We start from the raw sequence: 26,539 nt of genomic DNA, 5'->3' as shown, positions 1-26,539 counted from the left end.
TTGCGACACAAAGACGTCATGATGATGATAGAGGTGGATCTGGTGTTTATGGTTTGTAGCTTACAGGTGGATCAACTGTGTCGCTGTAGAACCTGCTACTTACACACTGGAGTGAGTCAGGATTGCCTTACAGGATGCTTGTGCATGTAGCTTCGGGACATCGAATATAGTGTACTTACCTCTAATTCATGTAGAAATATGCAACCATAAATGTGCAATACAAAGAACGCCACGTTGAAAATGTATCTTTAAAAAAACGCAGAGAGAAGAGGTTTGTGCTACCATATTTCAGCAGTGTTTCATAGCAAACAAACAAGTTTTTTCTCCTAATATGTCATTCATGGACAGCAATAAGAACAACAGAAGGTGTGAAACAACAAGAATTCAAAAGCCAACAAACAAATTGGAATCCAGACACCAACCAGATGCACAAGTCTGTATCTCAGTCAGCCAGACTACAGTAAAACAGGAAGGAAGTGTGAAGGAACGACAAGCTGTAATGCATGTTGGGACGGGAGCGCTATCATGTATGGATCACCCTCTGTAACCAGTACCTGTTACTGTATCACCTGAGTACAAAATGTTGGTCAAAACAGGAAACTCTGAGGGAGAATGCGAGAGTTGGAGACAACAAGAAGAGAGGAAAGGAACTTTGCTGGTATAATCTAATCAAAATGTCAAGGAAGTAGAAAAACGACATTGATCTATGAGCTGGGCTGGCTTTGATATACTTACTGACACAATTTTACAGTAGGTAGTTGTAAAAACTGCTCATTAACAAGCTGGTGTTGTGCAGAAATTTGATCCCCTGTGTGGTTTCAGTCCCCCTTTTTTGTCCAGTTATGTAAGTAGACCAAATTAAACTAAAACACAGATGACATTGTGACTTTCATCTGTTGCCGTTATCAGTTGATAAGATAGGTTTGCTATTATCTTAGAACCTTTTTTTTGGTTTTACCTCTAGGGGGCAGAAATGCCAGCATTTATGTTTAGTAGACATTAGTTTAAAAATGATCTTACAGATTAATCTGACTGTGGGTGTATAAAAACACAATCCTTAAGATTAGTAATCTGGGTCCCTGAATAGAGTTGCAACATGGCCGATAAAACAGTGATCCCCCCAATTATTATAAATTCAACATGACAAGACGTAAACTTCACATTCCCTGTCCCCTAGATCCTACGTGCAGACAAATAGTAGATTCTGCTCAGACTCCCTCAATTGACAATCAGATCAAACACATTACAGCAAGCTCTAGTCCCGGTCACCCAGAAACACACATGAATCCACACACTCACACACGCACACACAACAAGCCCCATCTGTTACTCTTGACTGTTGTCGTGTCAGCACCAAAAATGACTTAACACAGCTCCTTTAGTGACGCTTGTGGTCCCTTTGCGGCAGACATACTTGTCATTTTGCAAAAGGGTAAAGTCTTAGAATCCAGGGATTAATTATCCCGTCACGCCTGCACATTTACTATTTACTATACACAAGCAGTTCAAAAGTACAAATAGTGTTTTTAAGATGCAGTGATGCAGGTTGTCATGTGGCACTTAAGCTATTGATTGAAGGAGATGACCGTAGACTACAGTCCATGACGAGGGAAAGTGAGCTTATTACCAAATGTGCTAGCATACAACCATCCACACACACACAAGTTTATGGATGGTTACAGCTCTAAGAACCTACCAGCATTTCCCCTACCATTATATACACTGCCCAGTATATAACTAATACCAAAGCCTCATATCAGAAGTACTTTAAGAGATCTGTATTTCCCTTGTACAGTTTACCCTAATGTAAACATGATTCATAAACCAAGTTTGTCATGGAAATTTGACCTGTAAACCCAAGTATTAACCTGAAAAGATCCCTTTATGGGTGAAAGAAACCTTTTCTCTGATGATTTTCCTAATCTACCTATATTTGTGCAGTTTTACTCCACTTTGGCCAAAGATACAGTTGTAGTAGAACCTTTTTTTAACAATCTTTATAGATAGATGCTGGCAAACACATAGCAGGAGTGGACGACACCAAACAAAAATAGATGGAGTCACCTCAAGGGTACAGTGAATCACAAAATGACAGCAGAGGCCAAAGCCCCTGTTAGGACACCTGAAAATAGACAAAAGAAGCATAGGGAGGCAACCACAATGGAAGACCAGAAAGCACTACAGTTTACTTCTTGAATATTTTTAATTTTGATATGAATAGTTTTACTTGGCTAATATATATATGGTGAGAGAGAGTGAGAGAGAGCATAATTGCAGAAATGCTACTCCGTGTTTGGGGTATGAGGAGGGGTTTGTGTTTATGTATGTCTGTCTGTGTGTGTGTGTGTGTGTGTGTGTGTGTGTGCGTGAGTGTGTGTGTGTAGACGTGTGGATGTGATGCACAGGGGCATTAGCCATAGAGTTTGGGTTGAGTTACAGAGCGTGTCAGCTTAAAAGAATAATTGGATTAAGTAGCAGACAGCTTGTGATGACGGGGAGAACGGGGGCTCAGGGGTAGAGGATGAAGATGATGGGGAGGAGGGGGGTAGACAGACTGAGACGGAGGGGGAGAAAGGTGCTGATAAGTGTAACAGGCCATGTGCTCTGGAGCTTCGGGGAGCCTCGGGACAGTGAACAGACACAGAGAGGGAACACAAAGGGTTACGCTTTAGATTAAAGGGATAAAGAAGAAGACCACAAAAAGTCTCTCAGCTACTAACTAGCAGCCTCTTGCCATTTCGTATTCAACCAGTATGATTCATGTAAGAAAAAGGGCATATCATTCTGTGTGATCGTCTATGGAGCAGGGTCATTCTGGAGCCCATTGTCTCACTACATTTGCAGTTTATCCTTCACAGTGCGGCGGCAGGCAGTGCTGAGGATAAAACTGAGGACAGGAATCAAAAGAGAAATGACTGAAAGTCATAAAATGATTGAAGTTTGGATTAAGAAAGAGTGAAGTGAATGAATGCAAACCGAGTAGCTGCAAAAGTAGTACTGTTGAAACAGGACATCAGAGGGTCTATATAGTGTTTCATTGTCACAGTTCGTTGCATGCTCTGACATTCTCTGGTGGAAAAGAAACATGAACATGGTTCTGAGAAAAAGATGAAATATTTAACGTAAAAAGGGCACTTAAATTGAAATACTGTAATACTAAATTTCTCCTTTAGCAGCTGCATTAGTTATTGTATACTCTGTATTACCACTATACGAGAACATATTCTATGTTCTCTCATTTTTCTTCATCAGTCACACAGATACACCTTTAAACCATTAATAAAAATTTGAATAGAGTTGCTAAACTATAGATCACACCTGTAATTACTAAATTCACAATTTGCTGTGAAAATTAAGCTCACTAAAGAAAATTACTGTATAAATGTAAAAACTACTAAAGCGACCAACAAAATTAGAAAATAAATGTGTACTTCACTTTTTTTGCTTGCCAGCCACCATCTGGCAGGTTGGGAGAGATTTTGTATTGTGAATGTTGGAAAATAATGAATTTATGAACTCAAAATTCCACAATAATGCAAAGCTATAAGACCAAAGTCTAAACGTGGAACAAGAAATTAAATAAAACACCTACTGTCAAATAAATTCTTATCAAAAAAAGACAATTGACAACTTAGCCTTTGTTTTGGCACTACTTCATTCCTACACTGTAGACAAATTTAACAATTTCAAGTTCTGGAGTGAGACTAGGCAGGAAACCAAGTCGCGTTCGAAGTCGAACAATACAGATGAGTTGTGGCTCTTCGCACAAATGACGGTAACATTAAGAACAATGTACCTTACTAAAACACTCTTCATCAAACCAGCATGTCTTTTTCCTGCAATGCATCAGCTTCTCTCATCCAGCTTCCTGTCCATTACCCTCAAGTGCAGAATTAACATTGAGTAATCAAGTTCTTAATGTCACATGTCAAACTAGCCCAGTGGTTCTCAGTGAAAGGCTGACACAGTATCTAAAGTAAATGGACCCTACTAAATTATTCACATTGCGAGGGTGAAAAAAAATCATACCGAGTTAAATCAAGAAAGCGTCTTCAACGGATGTTAGAGAGCGTCTGGGAATCCTTGAGATGTCTAGTTTATATGGTCAACATTGCCTAAATAAACATAAGAGGAAGCACCAAAGAAGGAGCCTTAATGTCTCAAACTACAAGAGTAAGTAAAGATGAGAAGTTTGTTTGTAAAGCTTATTGAACAGAACTCATAGAAAATGTAAATGTTGTGTTTGCATACTGAACAAGACCCTAGAAAAATAGAAAATTTGACAATACTTTGGTATACAGTGGAGTTCATGATTGACTCAGTGACTTGAAGGTGTCCAGGTCCTGTGGTTACAAAGCAAACCCAGTTTGGTTTTCTCCAAACATGTTGCTGTACATTATGACCAAACATCTCCACATCGGTCTCATCTCTCCTAAAAACGTTGTTCCAGAAGTCTTTGTTCACATGTAACTTTGCAAAACAAGGTCATGCAACCATTTTCTTTTAAGAAAGAAAAAGCTATGAATTTTAACAAAATGTTTTTATTTCTCACAGCATTTTACAGTTCGACCTTGGGGTGAACTGGCGGGGACATCAACTCCTGGGAAGATAGGCTGCAGTCCTTGTTTTCATCTTGTGAAAACTTTGTATTCTCACCGCAGAATGATGGACTCCTTCCAATACCGACGAGCAACAACGGCAGTTTTTCCAAGATAATTGCTGATGTTTTTCCTCCTTGACATTGTGTTGACACACCTGAATGCTAATGACCAGCAAACTGACAAACTTCTGATTTTATAGCGGTGCTCACACTTGCTGCTGATCAATCAATCAAGTGCATCTGATTAATAGCACCTGGCTGCTATTTACGTACTGTTAAGACCTGGTAAGGAAAACATGTTCCTCTTTATTATGTCCAGGTATGTAAAAAGATAGAACCAAACAGTCATGTGACTGTTTGTACACTAACACTGAAACATAATCTTTGCTCACTGACCTGTAATATAAACCATATTCAAAACATTTGAAGTAGGGAAACCGTGAAGGAGTGCAAACTCAGAGGAGGAGATTTCCAACGTGACAGAGTAAAAGAGCACAGTGAAAATATGAACAGGAGAACTCCTCAGATCAACCTCATAAATAATGTATGTCTGTCAGCTCTTGGGCTCAGCAGCAGCATCCGACCTGAGCTCTATCAGCAGAAGAGAGGTGGTTTCTGGAAGGGACACAGGTGGACTGCCAGGTGGGATGAAAGGAAAGGTTGGCGCAGTCACCTCCACTTATTGCCTCTGCTTCTTTTTTTTTCGCTCTCTAACTCCCCGTATGAGCTCACATTTCTTATGTGCAAATCCTTTTCTGCCCACTTTCGCATTATGCGTGTTCAGTCTACAGTATAGTGCCCTATTGATAACTATACTAAATATTACTTCTGCAATACCAGTTACTCTTAAGTATATTTTTATGTCACTAAGCGTACATCTCATGGGCTGCTGATTAAACTTGATCATTTGTTTTGAAGCTTTAACACATTACATTGTTAACAGCTATTTTTATAATACCTGATCTGAATACCTCATTATTCATGCATAAACCTCAAGGGCTGTTATCCAGAGACTTACCACTAATTGAGATTATGGTATAAAGCTTCTCACTGCCCAGTCTGTCCAAAATGAGCTTAAACTGTTTTTGTTTTTTTTCTTTAAACACATGCTCTTTTTGATTATGATACCAGTAATATATTTCAAACTTTTATATTTCAGCGTTAGGGTTAGGCAGGGGCTTGTTTACCACTGACTTAAATCAGTTGATGTTTTACAACAACTTTCTGATCTGAGGAGACCAATTCCTGCACATTTAAAAGAGAAAGGTTTTCTGATTCATGTATCTTATGGGATTTCAGCAGCCGTGCAGTTCAGGGCATCCTTCACAGATGTTCAAGTTACCCATGCTGAGAGCAAGAAATGCACCCCAATACCATCCTGCATGCTAGTTTTTTAACTGTGTTCTGAATTCAGATGGTCCCTCTTCTATTCATTGTGACTTCTCTTCCTATTCAGTTATTTGGTTTAGTTCCTGTGTTTGACTACAGCATGTCATTGCCTTGCACCGATCTGCAATAGCCATTGAAGTGCTGTATATATTTGTTCTACCTCCTCTTGAATCCTCCTGTCCTCCTGTCTCCCTCTGAGCCTGTGGAGGTCAGAGGTCAGATTAACATCACAGCACACAGACAGACAAACAGCTTTGAAGTTCCAGCAGTGTGGAGAGAGTACATCCTCGTCTGATCTTTAACTGCATCTGTGGCTTTTCCGTCTGCTTCAGAGAATACTTATCAGGTGATTGATGAGACGGTGAGTAGAGGAGTTTGTTTAAAAAAAATGACCTTCGGAATCCATGCTGATGGCACTACACATTGTCTGAACATTTTTGGGCTGCAGTAAAGAGAAAAGTCTGTATCACCGGTAAAGGATCGTTTGACAGCAGGCAGCTGTAATGAAATTTCAGTGACAGTTTAACTCCAATTGAAGAATTATAACATGGACAGAAATTTAGTGCATTTTATATTATGTTTACATCCTGAGGATGTGTGATGTATGAAATTAAATTTGATAAACCGATTTAAAAAAGGAAGAATAATAAAAAGAGAGAGGTGTGAGGTTTTAAATGTACATGTACATTTATGTACATTAATGTACATTTAGAGCACCCGGTGCCCCTCCTTTCTATTTCCCTACTCTTTCCACTAAAAACCGTTGCTCTTCCATCTCAGACTATTTTTACTCAATATTGCATTACCATAATAAAACACATGCATGGCCAAAAGATAAACTCAAAGAGACAGCACAGCCAAAAACCTGGATTTGAGGGGCTTATTTCCACCGTTTTTTCTTGTCCTTTATTCTTTTATGTAGCTCTTTTCTTTTCGCTCAGAGAAATGAAAAGAGACATGCCTTTTCTTCCAGCCTGTGCCTCATTATGGTGCTTTTCAGGTCTGCTCTTTTGTATGGGGCCAGCCCAGAGCCATGCACAGACACAGTGGAGCAGTCGGTGGATTACCCAGAAACACATCAACACATCAACACATCTACAAAATCACCACCTACCACTCAAGAAAGCCCTCCTCTGCCAATGTTACATGCTTTAATAAATATAGCTAAAGAGCCATGGTAAGACTAAACAAACAGGAATAGCAGATGCACCACATACGTCATGGGAGACAATAGACCTTGATCCTTAAACCAGGGCACGGGCATCATAATACTGGACAAAATGTATTGCAGTACAATAATAATCAGCATGGGGTGTGCTGTCTCACCACACAGAGCATCATGTCTCAAACTGAACAGCTGTAAGACCAGATCTTCAAAGGTGATAAGTCTATTTTTCTTTTGGTCACTGGATAATCTGAGGCCATTGTCTGCTTTTGGAGCGTCTCTTTGCCTTACATTTGTCTTGTAGTATAAATTCAAACAATACATGTTAATAAAAGAAGGTCTAAATGTACTATGAAGCATAACAATAATCCTGATAAACTGGATGGAAACACCTGGTCAAGACAAAGTCCAAAGCTGCTGTAAAATGCTGAAAAGGAAAAAAAAATAAAAAATCAAATTACTGACCCCTTGGAGAATGAATACAATAAAAACTGCATCCATAATTGTGTTCTTGAGGTAAATATATCCCTATGTAAAGCTTTTCTAATTTACATTCTTATAACAACCAGGACTAGACAGCATTGGATTTTATTCATTTTTGATTTTATATTTTTATATAAAATATTATATAAATATTTATGTTGTATGTCTTGTACAACATATTGGTTCATATATATACAGTATTATTATGTCACGTCCGCTTATCTTTTATTGCGATCGCTCATTGGGAGATGCAGAGATAAGATTATTTAGTTATAATTAATTAATTCACTGGGCAAAAATAAGAAGATTTCATTACATGAGTTAAATATAAGATACTGATTTCTAAATCATTTTTAAAAACAAAACTGCACACTTCATATTCATTTAACAGGCCTGGTTGACCTCTTCCAAGGATGGTCAAGGAGGCAAAAGCCACAACTTAGTTAGATTCGCCCTTTCTGCCGACATTATGCACATTTTTGGCTGATGCTGATGGAGTGCCAACGTCACTGTGCATCACTGTTAGATAGATCAATAGATCAGATCCTTCACACAAAACGTTAGTTGGTAAATACATTGACTTATTCAACTGCAAACAAGGAGTTGGTCGAGAGCAAAACGCAGTGTTGTGCAATTGCTGGACTCCCCCCAAATATTATATAACCCACATGCCATTCCATTCATTATGCATTGCATACCAGTGTTGACTTTACAGCTTGTTCCCAGTGTTGCAAAGTGCCCAAAGCACAAGCTAATAAAAGGTTCAAGCAAAACCTGGTAATGTTGAAAAGAAAGTGGTCTTAGCTTGAGTCTGAGCCAATGCAACATGCAGGTCGCTCCCCCTTCCTCTCTGCTGTGTTTGAGCTCCACCTCAAAAGCCCCTCCCTATAAAGGAGGCTTTGAAATATCCACATGTAAGTAACCATGGAAACTGTAGTGACTGACAGTGGTTAGAGATTCTTCCTTGCTCTAACAGGCTGTCTTCACTTAGGCATAATGGATCCAAATCACACTAAGGAGCACTCAAAGGAGCCAGATTGACAAGCTTTTTTTACTGACTGGCCGGCTCATGTTTTACTGCTAGACTATGTGACAGTTACAGGAATATGACAAACAGTCATATTATAATATAATATATCATATAAGCTACCAAAAAATTGGTTTAACAGGCAAAATAACACACATTTTACCCAAACCATAATCCCTAACCCTACATACTTCTGGAAGAAGGCATCCTCTTAGTATAAGTGTATTTACTTGTGTGTGTTTTTTAAGTGTGCATATATTGTTAGTTGTATGCATGCCTGTGCTCAGCAGTTGGCAGAAAAGAGCAGGTTCTGGTGGTCATCTATCAGAGCTGTACAATCACCTTCTGTTGCTACCTCCTGGGACAAAAAAGACGAATGTCCCCTCTATCACTGCTACATGTAACGCTCATTAAGCCCCTTTGCTGGTGTAAGTTACTGTTTCTTTCACCTACATGGGATTGTTACACACACACCTGCACATGTGAAAACACACGGGTACATATTCACGCACTGACTAATAAAGCTGGTCTAAAATAAGCCGTGTTTCCAACATTCCCATATATTATATTTTGACTCACCGCTGCCCCAGCCTAGCATTCCACATCTATCAGACTCAAGCGAAATATTCCACCATTTTCTTTTTATATCCTCGAATTCATAGTTCACCCCACCCATACATTAAAACATTATGTAGCTCCCACAGCAGTCACAAAAACCGGTATTCACATGTGAAGAAAGATTCCTATAAACATACTTTTAATGTACCTGTAGTCAACCTTTGCATCTGGAGTTTAACAGTCTTGAGTCTGTTATTACCATGGCAGCAAACACTGCTGAGCTATGATGTGGATATGTAATAAATTGCCATAGATGGCTCTTGCTGTGCTCTTAAGACAAAGTTTATTGCAAGCATTCTTGATTAGATTCACCCACAGGAAATTGAATCTGAAGGGTAATATTCTCAGATGGGAAGGGGACAAAAACAGCAGCCTGTGAGCTGTGAGGCAAAGTATTGCACCTGTCAAATCCCAAAGAAAGAATTATTTGTACTCCTGACTTTTAGAGAAAAGCCACCAAAAAGCATAAAAACATTTTTTTTCCATTGATGAAACCGATGAGGAGATTAAACTATATTGTAAGAGTTTTGTGACACCTTTGTGTTCAATATAAGATTTTTCACTATTTCTTATGGTGTCACATGTCTATACAATTTATTCACTTGATGCATAAATTTCTGGTGATAGTGAACCTGATGATTACACAGGTAATTTCAAGCAAGAGGACAAACGAACGCAGAAGGTTGTTTTTAGTGTTGGGACAAAAAAAGAGATTGTTACAAAAGGATTATTTTTAAGACACAATGTATTGTGCTATTTTGGACAGCAAGGAATGCAGAAATGGTTCATTTAGTGCTTAAAAGAGCACTTTTTTTCTTCCTTGTTAAGTAGTGGTGCCGTAAATATTCAACATGGTTAATGAAAGTCACCAACTAAATTGGTTGCAAACAAATGTATCAATTGATGACATTATTGTGGTGTTTCTCAGGGTGATTTGAAATGTTCTAAAAAGTCAGAATTTCAACTAAAGGGATCGAAGACAACAAAAAAATAAACTCTTGCCAGACTAGAGCACATCCTCCCAGTAGTAGCTCAGTAGGAAGTGTGGCTGTCATCAAGTTGAAGTTTACTTGGTCAAGACATCAAACCCCATGTAGCTGCCGATGCGTCCATATGTGTGATAGAGAAAAAGCATTATGTGGCCTGTAACACTGTATAGACTAAAAATGCTGTATAGGTGTGTGTGAATGGATGAATATGGCTTGTAGTAAAAATGTGTAAAAATATTTTGAATGGTAAACTACATAAGAAAAACACTATATAAGTACAGTCCATTTATCATTTTTACCATCCATTATGCAGCAACTATGGGAAACTTTTTAGATTATGACATCTAATCATGGTTTGATTCTAAACTGATTCACAAATGTCAAGAATCAATTTCTTTAATGTTCACTGAAGAGGGAATGTTGACAGTTTGCAAAAGGAGGAACACACTTTTTATTGTTGACAAATGTGAACGTCCAGTTCACTTGCTACGTGTCCTCTATTTGTTTTATCATTAATTGATACCAGAAGTAAATTAATTGTTAATTGTTATAAACACTTTACATTGAAAGTACAAAGCAGTCACATGATGAGGGGGAAAAAAGCCTGTATTGAAAAAAAGATGCATCAATAATTGTTTCATAACTGCATTGCAGCTCTCTGAATCGTAAATGGATCCAATTGGGAGCTGCCTAAGGATTCCCTTCCCGAGTCACCGTGAGCTAGTTAGAAGGTTAGCCAGCCATACATTAGAATTACAGAACATTTTAAGATCCTGTTTTGAAGAAATGTTTCTCTTTAGCAATAATTTGTTTATGTAGCTGAACATACAGAGGAGCAAGTAATAACATACTGTATAATCCTAAGCAGTCATGTTCACATTCCAGATGTGCCAAAACTTAAAATTCTTAAATGATTAATTATTGGATCTTATTCTAATTTACATTGTGTTAAAAGAGACAACTCACATCATCATCTCAAACTGGGGCAAAAAGAGGGGAAACATTTATATAGAATGTATTTCAATGTGCACTTCAATATCTGAACAGGATCTTAGATTCAGGAACAAAAATATGGCTCAAATATAATTTAATTTCTTAGTATTGCTGCCTTTCCCCCATATGTTATATGTTTTTCTGTTTTTCAAATATAGTCTAAAGAGTTGGCAGGAAAGCTACCATGTATGGCTAAATTTAAAAGCTGATAGTTAAATATAAGTCCCTGAGTAAACATCATCTTATTTCAATCGTGAATAGTCTGAAACTGTGTCAATAACCAATTGATTTCCAGTTTACCTTTTATCCTTTAACCCCCACATGGCCCTGTACACAAAAATCTGCCCCCCTAAACCCCTCCCCCTCATTCCCCAAGGACCATAATTATCTCCAAAATATTATTAAGACCTCTTTCCAGAAAAGTCCAACCCTTTGCCTGTCAGAAAAAAACTAACAGCCCCCTTGACCATGCATACTTCTGGTCAAGCACGGGTTGCAAGTGTTTGTAACAGCCAGCTACACATTTTTCTTTCAATTGTTATAAGAAGTGCTGAAGTCTCTGATAGGTATATCATTTAGTGCTGAATGGGAGGATATTGCCTCAAAATACAGACTATGCGTTTGGCCAACCTGGATGCAGCAGTGTGTACTTTGACAATCCAAAATGTTTACTGTGCATATTCCTGGAAATATTTCTTTGACACAAGTCACCTTGAAGGTGAGTGAGCTCACCACAGAGGAGGAACACCACATCCTCGAAGTTGGAAATGAAGAGATCCATCATCATGGATTCCAATGATAAGTACACATCAGCGTCTGAAAAACTATATCATATTATAAGTAAATCAGTGCCATTTAAATAGGTGTGCAAATATGCATGTGCAGTGACACCGGACTGTTTCATCTGCAATGGAATTTGCTGTGGCTCACAGTTTGAAGTTTTTCTAACTTTCCACTCCACTTTGCACATGAGGTGAACCCTTGCACTGCATGATGTTCAATTCAGGACTCAGGTATCCACTTGTTGGTATTATTGTAGAGAGTTAATGTGTAAGCCCTTTTAAAACACACCAGTCAGCTGCTCACCCCCATGGAGACTGAGCTAGTTTAAGGATTCTTTCTTTTTTTCTGTGATTTCACAAAACACAAAAAACTTACCAGTATTGTGTAACAGCAGTATTGGAGGTGCTTCACTCTGACACAGTATTTGACAATACAATATGTGTTAGGATTTTGCACATGTGCAAATCTAATTGACTCCTGTGATCCTTGGCAGGTCCTAAAGTAGGCAGGGACACCAGGTTGTGAACACCTGAATTAAAAGTCCAGTCTGTGGAAACATATTGTGGAATAAACGGTCGATTGCAAACAACTGAATAAGCCCCACCTCACCCTCCTCCTCCAAGAATGCTGCGAAACATGTTTTAGAGTCAGTGTTTGATTTGTCCCTCCTGGGCTACCATAGTAACCTCCCAGTAAAACATAGCAGGGAATGTTTAGTGACCTGCTGCATGGATATAAATTGCACATTCTAAGGCAAAAAGATGACATAATAATTCTTATTTTCAGGTGATACTCTATCAAGTTTAAAATTCCACATTTTTGGTGGACTGAAAAACACATGAAAAGCTCAAATGTAATATCAGCTCTTCTTAACTTGAGGAAGGTCAATCCTACCTAGGTCACAACAGCTCATTTATAATCTAATATATTTTAATAAGTGTTTTTAAAGTATATATTTACTTATTCAATTCTCGCTATCCACAGTATTAACCCAGAAACAATATATCAAATATCTTAATTGCTAGCACGCACACACAGCTATCGAAAATTTTCTGTGTGCACATGAGCAGGGAACGCTGAACTCTTCACTGTGGCTCTTCCCTGATTTTGAAGTCAGCACTAAATGCACGTGGCTTAAACCAACACCCATGTGCACACTAGCACAGGAGTTAAGATATACATGCACACACATGCGCACACCCTTGTAGCTGCATTTACATTCACCCTTGTATAAGTGCAATCATGTACTGCATGCATAAAGAAATGTTGCCTTGAACACAGTGATAGCTGAATGAATCTAAAAATAGCAGCCTAATGGCACCCCCACTATCATTATTACTCTTTTCATCATCCTTATCAGCAATGTGGAACTCATTCATTCAGTGGACAGTCAAGCCACTTTCATGCAGCTTTCCCAGTCTCCCCATCGACACCAACAACGTCACCATACCCTCTTTTCAGCTCTTGTGTTCTCTATTCTCTCTGATATTTCCAGAGAAATACTTCCCTTCGCTTGCCCCTGATCCTCCTTCTCCCTCTCCGCCTTTTATGTGGGATGCACTGACGAGTGACACTCGTCATAATGCGAAGAGAAAAAGATGAAGGAGAGCAGGAGGCCACTTCTTGGAAGACAACCCTTATCTCAGCAAGGTAGAACAACTTATACAGAAGATGTAATGACAACCTTAATCAGCAACACATGACACAAGGTGTAAAGGATAAAACAAAAGGAGAAGTGTTTTTGTGCAAGACAGTAAACCCCAATTTACCTCCAATGTGTTCACTGGTTTGAGAGAGTGCAAAAACATAATTTGGGAGGTCAGCAACACTAGAAAATCTCTATTTAAATGTAGTTTATTTCTTATTCAGCATTCACACCATAGAGATCAAGAAAAACACAGAACAAGGCTCACAGATGCAGTGGCTAATGTCCGATAATGTTGCTTTAACTGAATATAGAATTAACTGCTTTTCTGTCAGTTCACAGATGCATTAATAAACAAATGTTTTGATCTTAAAGCTTGAGACTAAAACATTTTGATATTGTAAGGGACTTAATAGTAGGAACTAACAGGGCGATTTGAAAACAAAAAAACAAAGATTTACACTGAAAATAGTGTTCCTGTCTAACCCAGATGAAGTCTGGAGAATCAGGTTTTGGCGTTGACTAGAATTAAATTTTTCATACCTGAGAGCAGGAGATTGTTCAGGTGAGATGTTTATACAGGAGCCAAGGCATGCTATAGAAAGTCTGGTGCAAAAAGAGCATATCAAGGATGCTGTACAAAGTTACCACCGACTTATATGTACTGATGACTACTTTTGCCTTGAAATCAATCATAGATATGGACATAAACAAAACTTTTAAAAAAAGAGCAGAAAACAAATACAGGCCATATGAAAAAAAAGAACACAGCAGTGATTATATTCAGTATGGGAACTGACTTACAATGAATGTGCAGGAGATTTACCTCCCCTACTCAAGCTGACAGTCCTCACAGTTTGTAGAAGAATAAAGTCTGGAAAATCTATAGTCTATCTTATGGGGACATTTTTTTCCACATACAGCTCTTCAGAGAGCTGTTTGGATATTTCTAAGGTTTCAGTACAGGTAAGAAAAGGTTTTTAGAGTTCTAGGTTTACTTATTATATGATAGGCTTGATATCCATAAACTGATACCTAAAATGAAAGGAAAGAAAATACCATATTTTATTTACTTTCTAATCTCCAGAAATTATGCATGGCAGTGGCTTAGAGTGAATGTGATCTAAAAGTAGGTTAACAGACCTAATGTTGACAAATGATCTGACAAAAAACTAATTGGCTGATAGCACAAGTTTGACTAACTCTACTTTCACTAAGATGAAGAGTATCCATTTTATTCTATTAGAGTGACAGTCATGAAGCTCTGAGGGAAATCAGGTTGGATTAAATGTTCTGGCAAACTGTGTCTTCAGAAAACTGTCATGTTCTGACCCTTTTTGATACTTTTGTCTCTCTGAAGAGTGTGTCCCCAGTTTTTGAACTGCGTCTAAAAACCTTTACAGACGTGGCTTTGACAGAAAAAACTTGATAGTTAAGTTCATGAAGATTAAGAAGAAAAGCTGAATTCTTTCAACAAACCCTTAGGATCCCTCTTATTTGGAGGCAGATGCAGTTAATCTGTATAAAGATCACAGTTCCTGCCCTTAAATCTACAAACTTTCAGCCCCCATTGTAACTCTACATCTAAATTAACCTTCCTCTCACAATGTTCAAACATGAGCGAACACATTCCTCACTGCTGGACACCTGTGGCCTGAGAAAAACATTTCTGTTCTCACAAAGCCTGTATTCTCCTTCCAAATTAGACACATACCAATCATGGAGAAGTCCCTGAACCTCAGCAAAGCCCAACGAAACAGGAAGGGAGCACTTGAGTCAGGATTTGATGCACAAGAGCAGTTCAAGGGGGTTGTCAAAGCCGAGAACATATGAAGGAGCACACATGGAAAGGCTGAGGTCAGTTCAAGGACTAAACAGAAAGAAAAGCAAAATAGAGTAAAAAAAAAAAAGAAGTGTGTGTCTTGAAAACTGGAGAGCTGGACAGAAACAGAAAAAAGAAGTACAAAAGAGATGAGAGGATAGCTGTAGAGTTTGAATGTGATGAGAGCGAACATTGCAAGTGAAGCTGTTCACGATGAGAGGGGTCAAGAGGGAGAAAAAAAGCAGAGTGAAAAGATGATCCACTGTTGGCACCACTAAAGCACCATGTTTGTACTAGGAGGCCCAGCGTGTGGGAAAATACTTTAAAATTTGAGAATATATTATCATTAAGATTAAGTACAAATATTTGGGAACAAAGTAAAATGAGCAATTGAATTTCTTCAATAATATGAGGAGAGAAGGAGACAAAGAATGATTTGAAAAAAACAAACAAACAAAAAATGATGCTTTCAGAAATAGCCAAGTCATGGTACAACAAACAGCCTCACTTTTCTGTGATAATCAAAACTGGACTCTTTCATTCAGTATGGACACTGGCATCAATAACAGCTCAGCCACTCCAGTACTGTCAAAGTGATAAAGTTATAGAAAATAAGGATAGTTAATATCACTATAAAATACATATTCAACTATTTCCAACATTGTAGGGGCATAATGGACATTGTATTGTGCAAAATTTGCTGCACCATTTTTTCCATAAAGGACAAAAGGACAAGCATTGCTTCAAGATTGCTGAATGTATGCAACTAACTCAAAAATGGTCTCGTCAGCAGGTGAGAAACAAACAGAATGACCAAAAGCAATGCCCCAAAATAGTTTCCCTCTTAGGTAGCACATTGGCTGCCATTTTGAACAAATGGAGCATGAAAGAGAGTTGAACAGCCACGGAAGTGTCATGCTCGATGGCCACCACCTTAAACCCTCCTCAGTCTGTTTCACACAAACACATGCATGCAGTCACATACTAACCCCCCACTCCACCCCACATCAACCATCACACACACACACACACATAGCTCTCCTCTGTTTGTCCTGTTGTTGCTTTAAATCATATTCCTGCTTTGTCATGCTCTGTATGATAAATCCCTGTCAAATTTGTCCTTCTGCCTGACATCTGTTCTCACACAGGTACGATTTAGTCACGATACAGGTGTCCTTTGTGTTTCATTAGCATTGTTGTTTGTGAACTGTAAAGAGTGTGTACCCACACAAAAAGTGCCCCTGACATTCCTTACAGAGAATCATATGTCACCCATTTAGACTGGATGTACATACATTAGGAAAACCCTCTGGTTTTAGGGAGCTGATTTCGAACATTGTTTAGGTTTCAGAGGGCCCTTTTACAATTTGCTTTAGGTTCGAATGGTTTAATGGCCATAAATAAAACTGCTGCATTTGAGTGGGGTTTTTTCTCAACTAAGTTTAACTCCGTTGACACACTAAAGCTTTCTTAGTGCAAATAAAATTCCAACAATAAGACAAAATAAGAAACTGATTGATCCTATATGTACAGTATACCAGTGAAGTTAAGTTCAGTGAAGTTAAGTTCTGTGTAAAAAGCTGCCACTATGATAAAGTTACAACATGCAGTGTGCAAGTTATGACAGCATAACTATGATTTATATACTGAGAAACATAAATGACCTTAAAACAAATCTAATACCTTAACAAATCTGTGCCACTGTCCGTGGTGCTGAAGTCACAGGCAGACTTCTAATTGGACTTTGTCACTTTTGTTTTGTATCAGTAATATTTTCAAATTATAAACTGTGAACTGCAAACACTCAATTTCATGCTAAATTGTTTGTAGCCTTTATAAAAGCATCAACAACAGCAGCAATGTATTTATTTGATACTTCTACTCACAAGCATAAGTGCTACTGAAAATACATCAGACAGAGACATATTCCTAGAGAATCATTTTTGGGAAGACAGACGATAATAGCCATAAATTATACAATATTATGGTAGACTTTTGGTGTGTACTTCTGGTGTGTGGATATTTTGAGTGTACATCCAATGAAAATAAAAAACAAGCCTACACAATATATAATTTACAGAACAATTACTCAATGTGTCTAGTCCCACTTTTCTGTTGGCTGTGTACAAGGTAATGTGTGTGAGTTGACAGTGTGGGAACAGGGTTGTTCTCCCATTTGTCAATCTGCTTCCCTCTTAACAAAAAAACAGATCTCTTAAGTACGAATAATGGAAAAAATTAATGGGGTGATGAAGATTCACTGGGAGGACAAACTGGAATAAACAAAATCATTGAGTATGTGGTGCAAGAAAGGTTAAATTCCTCCACCACATGACATGTGACCTCTCACAAGAATAAAGCCATGTTCTTGAATGTATATGTTCAGTAACTGTAGTCTAACAGGAGCATGGCTATAATGTGCTATGTTTATATCATCATGTACCAAAGAGCTCAGGGAAATTCTGCAACAAAGCGTTCAAGGAGAACTGAAGATTCTTCTCTTTATTTTAAAGTTACATAAGTCTCTCCTGAAAATGAGCAAGGGCAATATTGACACAATGTAGGAGTAGAGTCATTTTCTTTTGATAAACTGCAGCAAAATGCAGCACCTACACAATCTGTAGACATATTGTCATAAATATAACTGAAAGAAATCCAATTTATTCAGAATATCGATACAACAGTTGATCTGCTCAAGAAAATGAATCACCTCCGCATCGTAAATGTCTATATGCGTCTTATGATCGGGAGGACGAAGCTCACCTCTCAAGCCATTAAATCATTCATGACCCTGCAGTGCTGTGGACCACACTGTGCTAGACTTGCCTCCACTAATCTGTGTCTCCACCCTGACAGTAAGCACACATACCACTAGACACGCTGTTTAAAGCTGTGCACTAAAACCTGCCTTCCCTGACAGCAATTATAAATGCTCATCCAAGCACGTCTACATTCACAAACACTTAATCAGTGTTTATTTTTGTCTTCATGCTTCTGCTACATACACCTGTATACCCTCTATCACACTATAAAATGTGTCCAAATCTTATCGTCAAGGCAGTCCCCACACTATCAAACACCCTCTTCTCCATACTTATGAGCTCTGCAGAGGCTCTGCCATAACGTAGCAGTGGAGTTTCCCTAATATGATGTCTGTCTGCTGTCAGGTGGTCCTCTCCTGAGCAAAATTGGACCTCCAGATCTCTATCTGTCCTCAAATACCTGCTTATTTCAAATTTAGAAAAGTCTTAATAAATTCGTCACTACATAAAATATCATGCTGATGTGATTATTCATAGGGGCCATCCAAGTTATATATGCAGCAAAGCTGGAGTCCTGTGGTGACTTTATGAGGCAGGTGCAGGGAGATGACAATGCTTTACTGGCAGCTAGACAGATGTTGGCCACATGGCAGATAAATCAGACGATCTGGATCACTTACTGTGTAATTATTTTTCTACCCACATTGATTTAGGTTTGACACAAAAGGTTTAATGACATTTTTTTGATTCTATACATTCTTCTGCATCTTCATCTTCTCCATCTCCATCTCCATCGTTCAAGCCCATCATGAACGAGTGCAGAATTTCTTGTTGAATAATTGATGACTCTGCGTAACAGTATTGCAGAACACCCTCAAATTGCTGCACAGGATGTGTGCACGGGTGTGAATACAGTTTGTGCAGTTTGTGCATGCTCTGCTGGTATCTGGGGCAATGTGTGACTCTGTGTGTGTCTGATACAGATGGACTCCTCTAGGCGTCTCACGCAACACAACACAATTTTTTTTTTTACGGTACTGCAGCATCAAGTCCTTTACACCTCCCATCCCCTCCATCTTTTGCATGATCTCTGAACCAACAAGGCACACAAGCCCACTGTCAGCATAATGCTGTGCTGTCAAACTTCTCAGATCCTCACCAAGTCACAGCAAAGTCGAAGGTAAATGGGATCTGACGTGGGTCTGACCAGCAGAGGGAGCTAAGACCGGCTCATCCCTCACAAGTCCTCTGTCATAAATCCATCTTTAAGGAATACAATACATAAATCCAATTAAACCAGATAACCTACATTAGATATCGTTTCTTTAAATATCAACATTGACAAACATTTGGTTGGCTTCCCAGACTACTCCAAGACATTTCAGTTGAGACATCATATTAATCTCTATAAACCCTTCTTCTCAGGTTCATCTATGTGGAAATTTCTGACTAAGTTGATATTTCTCATTATTCTTGCTGCTGAGGGAGACAGATGTCTAAATTATTATGCTTAGCCATGCATTAGGTGAAAAAACAGACGTGCAGGCTTGTTCACAGCCACAGCTCAATATATGCTTCTTTAGCCAATTTAATTTGGCATCCACATTGTTCCAGTTTCTATATTTAAGTGTAGGGATGCCAAGGAGTAAAAAAAAAAAAAGGACCTAAAAAGTGATTCTGAGTTTTAACCTTCAGGTGGTTTTAATGCATTTGATGAACTATGCTGTGAACCAGAACAGTTTTAAACACAATACATATGATCAAGTTTAGCAGCTTAATAAAGATGGCAGAGTGAATAATTTGACATGTCAAGAGATCACTGAAAATAAAGAATATTTGTACTGTGCCTAACAAAGCAGTGGTACAGCCACATAGAAAGGATTTTCACTTGATACGAGTTTGCTAAACACACTGGCCAGAATTTCACACTCACGCATACACCTCTGCTCAATATCAATATATTCTGAGCACATTACACAACAGTTCAAGGATGCTGGAAGCATGTTAAAACCGCCCCACGAAACCCAAAAATAATACGGTTTACAAAAGGTCAAAAAACAGAATCTGACTAATAAAATGTACAGCTAACTTCAATACACATTCAGTAGTCATTTTTAAGTTTAAACGAAATGAAAGCTTAAAACACAAACTGACCACAGAACCGGTTTAGTGGGTGCATGTAGAAATTATTTTAACAATGATACATTGTTCACTACATTACATTTACATTAAAGCTAATGTATCACTACAAATTAATCCTAAATACGTTTTTTAAGATGACAATGATTAAAATACCTGAATAAGAAGAAAAGTGCACGGGAGGGATCAGAGAAAGAAGTGATTGTGTTAAAAGAAAAAAGGGAGTAAGTGTTAAAGTAGATTCAGTTTCACAGAATCAGCAGAGAGCGAGAATGTAAAAAGGAGTGACGACAGAGAATGTGGGGCAAGAATACTGATGAATGGGAAAATAGCAAAGCTAGGACAATCTTTTACCATCCTGGCCATGACAAACAGAAGAGAATATGGATAGTACTGTCTTTTATCACACTTTATCTGAATAAAATATGAAATGGGGAAATCTTAATCTAGGACACACTAATACTATTCTTTGGGGAAGCGACTGAAGTGTAATTTATATTTTCATTTTCTTTTTGATTAACTTATCAATCATTTATTAAATAAACTAAAAAAACACTTATTCAGCACATGGTCCCTTTTGAAAAACTTAAAGGGGAACTCCGGTATTTTTAAACCTAGACCTTATTTCTGGCATGAAATACATTTATCTACTCACCGAGAACAGTTTGGCAAAAGTCGGCATCCTTTGGAAGCTATTTAGATAACTCGCAATCGGTGTATATCCATATAACGGCGTGAACGGGGTAAAGACGATGCAGCCTCTAAATAAGGCATCATCTGTCTTTATTTCACCAATACTTTAAGACGAATGAATGAACGAACGTGTACTATAGCTCTGTTAGCTCTTAGATGCTGTTATGTGGCTACTTGCGGCTATAGGAGAGCTAAAGGAGGGATTTCTACATAGGCACTCTACTGGGACCACTTCATCCACACGTTCCCCTGCAGCACAGTTTATTTACTCCTTTCTCTGTGACTTCAGCTAACTTCACATGGAGTTTGCTACTGTTAGTTTTGTGCAACATGGCAGGATATTTATCAAATTTTGACAACGTGAACGACAAATTTGAGTAAGATGGACGTGCTTACCGGAGTGAATGAGCTGTGCTGCAGCCAGGCGTGTCGATGTGTGTAGAATTCCCTCCGTTAGCTCTCCTATAGCTGCAAGTAGCAACATAACAGCACCTATGAGCTAACAGAGCTATAGTACACATTCGTTTGCCCCGTTCACTCCGGTATATGGATATAGCTTCCGAAAGACGCCGACTTTCACCAAACTGTTCTCGGTGGGTAGATAAACGTATTTCATGCCAGAAATAAGGTCTAGGTTTAAAAATACCGGAGTTCCCCTTTAAGTGTTTTACTCTATTTAAAGAAAAATGCATTCAATTATTTGATCATTGCATTGCAATGAAAAGAAAAAAAAATATTTCATAGAACTGAGAACAAGGGCAGGTCCCAAATCTACACATTCTGATGTTTGGAATTGTTGCAACAATCAGTTCACGAGATCATAAACAGGATTAGTCCAGCAATTTGATGGTTGTCATCTTCTTTTTGTTCTGCTTGAAAAAGTTGAACTATTCTGACAAAGCAAAACAGACCCAGAATTCAATTTGGCAATGGCAGACGTCACTCCAGCCAAAGTGAATGAGAAGCAAGATTGTTGACGGCAAGAAAAAGGGCAAGTGTGAATCTGGCCTTAAAGGTTCGGTAACAACAGCTTTGTTGTCTTCTAAACATCTGTCACATATTTCTTTGGATTATTTATGAATAATTTAGATCCACAATCATTTTTAGTCAACCAAAAAAACCCAGAGGCTGTAGCTTGGTCACATACAGAAGAAGCCACAATAAGCAAAAATACATACTCCTCTCATGCACACATGTTAGTGTAAGATGCAGAAGCATTCCAACAATTTGTGGGCAATTAAAGTTTTGTGCCCAGAGGTGCTGAGGTCAAAGTCACAGTGCTCTATGCTCTGACAAACATTTCTTCCATTACCACCAGAGTAACTGTGCTGCACAGCCTCAAGCCCAACTATATTTTCTCCTTCATTTAGACTCTGCAGAGTGGCTGCAGAAGGCAGGGGAAAAGGGTTAGAAAGGTCAACTGAGTGAAGTAAAAGGAGCAGAACAAAGATGTGCACACAATGAATATAGTCAAATGCAATTTGTACACTATTTGCCTTCATCCATCAATAACAATGAAAATTCACCTCAAAGACAATATTTTCACATCTTCCAATATCTTTGTGTCCCTTTGACCACTAGGATGTTAAAGACACCAATAAAAAAGGACACAGTGCTCAGCAGTGGTGATATGATCCATCTAATGTATGGTAAACATGGATTTTCAGTACATCATGTGGTTGTACAGGAAACTGAATATGGATGTGTGTAAGAGCATCTAATGTTAGTGTACAGGCTACAGTTAAGACACAGTGTTCCTTTGTCTCTGAGAGATAACTAGAGCTGTGGTGAACTTTTGTATCCTACAGATTACGCAATTAATTCCTCAAAAGGCTCCTTTGAATGTTTTATTTGTTTTTTTTGTTTTGTTTTTTTTACCAAAGCACACATACATTCGCTGTGACATTGTTTCAATAAGCATATGCAATGTTGCAACATTAATTTCCATCCAGAGTTGAATTAATCTTTTCCAGTGTCTTGCATTGATGATGGGAGAGTCAGCCCACTGCTTTGTCTTCTCCAGAACATCCAAAAGAGTCTCAATGCAGTTAAGGTCTGGTCTCGGTGGTGGCTTACTCATGTGTAAAAAATAAGGTCTCATACTACTGAACCTAGTCATTTATCTTGAAATGTACCCATGTCATCAGGGAAAAAATAATCTATGGATGGAAAAACCTGTGGCCATTTTACCTCACTTAAGGGATTATAACATTACTTAACCTATATGTGACCAAATAAAGTCTGGATTTAACTAAACTACATTTGCTTAGTTAAATCCAGATGGTGACTTTTTTTCAGCTCGGTAGTGCAGTTTTCCATACTGAGAGATCATGTAAGATTCCTGAAAGGTGAGTATTTAACTGGAGGAGAGAATCCTGAAGGGTAAATGAGATGATGTCAGATTTCTTATCATGACTGGAGGCTCCTTTGCATGAACACTAGGTGGCGACATGCAACACTCTCTCAGAGCAGCCAGTGGTGTGCTGACTAAGGTTTGGCTGACAGGGAGTGTGTGTGTGCCAAGTCTGTATACATGTGCGCTTACATGTGATCGAGTGTGTGATGCGGTTGACCTTGTACAGCTGCTGCATACACGCAGATTCTCCTTCATCCTGAGCCACTACCGCTACAGTCTCCAAGGACTAACCCTCTCTTATTCAATTCAATATAGAGGGGAACACGGCGTGTGTCTGATTAATGAATCAAAGATTCTATAAATGTGCTTTGTAGAAGTTGATTTTTCCACATCTAACTTGCATGCACTCCTGTTTTCCTGCCTACTAAAAACACTGAGCTGCCAAAACAGTAAAAGTGGCTGATTTCTCATGCACCCTCCTTCCCCTCACTGTTGCTCACTTAATCTCTCTAAATGTGGATCCACAGTGTGTAGAGCAAATTCAGAGAGGAAAGCAGGAGGTGTTAAGAATCCATGATCTTGCAGTGTTGCAATGTGCTGCAAGTAACTGCAGCAGCGAGAGGGAAGGAGGGATGGAGTTGTATGCTGTACTGAAGCAGGAGAATTGATTATGGGAGGGTTAAAGGAATTCAGCAGGGAGGGAGGAGGAGAGGGAAGGGGTGGACAACAGGCTCTGCATCTGCCTGAGAAAAATTTCTGGGGTCAGCCAATTAGATGCTGGGTGACACTAGTATCCTCACAGCTAGCTTGTAAATCCTGTGCCACAAGACAATCCACGTGTCTCTGTTCGATGAACAAATAAATGTAATCATAAGCAAAAAGACACAGAATAGTGAGACTAAACATAGTTAAACATGGACAGGTAATTATTTGAGTCACTTTCCCATTTTACTCTGAATTATACATCCTGCAGTGAGCAGGTATGAAAAAGACTACTTTTGAACAAATAAATGTTGTCTCTCAGACTAATTCATATCAAACTCTGGAGTCTTCCATCATATTATAGTCATCTTTATTGGGTTCCTCAATCAGCATGAAAAAAACAGTGTTTAAATTTGTTCAGAGCATTTAAATTATTCCCATGCTTTAATTGAAGGAATAACAATTCACAATGTATAGAGTACATTTGATTCACAGGGGGACAATCTTCTGAAGAATGTTATCGGATACAAGCAGGAGCTCCAGTGAAGCTACTAAAGCCAAGGTCAGACCACAAGATTTTTACTGTCGTCAGATCATTGTATTGTTTTCATTGTATAATGAGCTTCTCTTGTGTTCAGGAGTTTTGAAGTCCTAGTGGGTTCATACCACATTAGGGATAAGCATCAGGGGTCACACACAACCAGACTTAAAGGGGGCATATTCTTTTTTTATTATTTTTAGTCATATTTCTTTTTAAATCAGAAACTCTACGCTCACATATTTTCACTTCATTCAAGTGGATGATTTTAGGGCATAAAGTGGCCCATTCTCAAGAGTTTTCTCTTTGTAACATCAGTTAAGCCTGCTTTACTGATTGTACATTCAATGACACATTTGACATTGTAATTTCTTGCTTCTGACCTGTAAAAAAAATATCAACAACTACTAAGAGCCATATTTCCTTGTTTGGATATAGAATATTTAAAAAACAAGTCACAGAGCATTATTAGCTCTATTATTTCTTCAGTTAAGTGAGCTATATAACTAATAATAAGACCTTTTTTCTTAACAGAAATGCAAAAAGCTTGAGCAAATGAGTTTAAGCTTCCCTCTTCCGAGGTACAGCTGATACATTTGAAGTCTAGGTTCGGGAGGGACCAGATAACCTTGTAGAGCTATGTCACTTCCCTAAGCAAATCTAACCGATTAACCAAATTCTAAATATATGGGGCCATAATCAAAGCGTTGTGAGACATTTGAGTTGGTATACACCGATCAGCCATAACATTATAACCAATGACAGGTAAAGTGAGCAACACTTCTCATCTTGATCCAATGCAGTATTCTGCTGAGAAAACCTACATCCTGGGACTCGCATGGATTTTACTTTGACCCCTACCTAGCACAGGGACAGCATTGAGCCTTGCAGAAACAGCTTAGGAAGGTCTAAATAGCATAGTCAAAGAGCTTGAGGTGTTCCTCTGACTTATGAACTCTCCAGATACCAGTCTGATGGGATCTGATAGAATCTTTGGGAAACAAGCCCAATAGAAAGATGTTCTTTGACTGGTCAGAGCTCTTTTAGCAGAATGAGGAGAGCACACTCGATATTAGACAGGTGGTCATACTGTTATAGCGGATCGGTGTAAGCTTTCAAGGTCAGAAAAATGTGAATTTTCCACAAATTCCCCCTTTAACCTCTGACTCATCAGATTCTTTTCTGGGACTCACCTGTCCCATGTCATATTCTCTCGAGCTCAGCGGTCGTTCCTCACTGACAGCTCCTTCAACAACTTCTCCCCTGCCAGCTCCTTGCAGATATCAAGCACACTAGATATTCAATCAGTGACGGGGACATCTCTGCGTGCCTCACAAATCACGTCTATGGAGCATTCATACGTTGCAATCAAACCACTGATTTCCCTCATATGTAAATCATTAGTGTGTAACCTCCAACATTTATCTGCAACTAGAAAGTCAGTGGAGTGTACGGTGGTGTGGTGGTTGGCAATGGTGATTCTGAATTTACCCTTGGTTGGTTTACCCTTGGTTGTATGTCTCTGTGTTGGCCCTGTGATGGACTAGAGACTTGTCCAAGGTGTACCGTGCCTCTCACCGGTTGGCAGCTGGGACAGTATCAAGCATCCCCCATGTGAGTTGGATTAAGCGTATATAGAAAACAGATGGATAGATAAAAATATATTTTTAGAAGGGAAAAAAGTAATATCCTTCCATGCCTGCACCACAAAGGAAATTTGTAGTCTGTCGTTAAAACATGCTGAGGTTCTCCCTGGTCTTCTCCCACAGACCAAATTCCCATAAGCTTTAATGATGATTCTAAATTAGCTGTAGGTTTGAGTATGAGCATGACAG

The 26,539-nt window shown here is 38.7% G+C and overlaps 1 protein-coding gene across 17 annotated transcripts in view; it reads right to left on the bottom strand.

The window, feature by feature from the left end:
• ank1a (ankyrin 1, erythrocytic a) overlaps positions 1 to 26,539 on the bottom strand; it is a 92,537-nt gene that overhangs the window by 56,554 nt on the left and 9,444 nt on the right. The window lies entirely within an intron of this gene.

Source organism: Leuresthes tenuis, unplaced genomic scaffold (genome assembly GCF_036924035.1).
Source record: "Leuresthes tenuis unplaced genomic scaffold, fLeuTen1.0.hap1 SCAF_6, whole genome shotgun sequence".
NCBI lineage: Eukaryota > Metazoa > Chordata > Actinopteri > Atheriniformes > Atherinopsidae > Leuresthes > Leuresthes tenuis.
The sequence above is the reverse complement of the archived record's forward strand: the minus strand, read 5'-3'. Positions and strand labels throughout refer to the sequence as shown.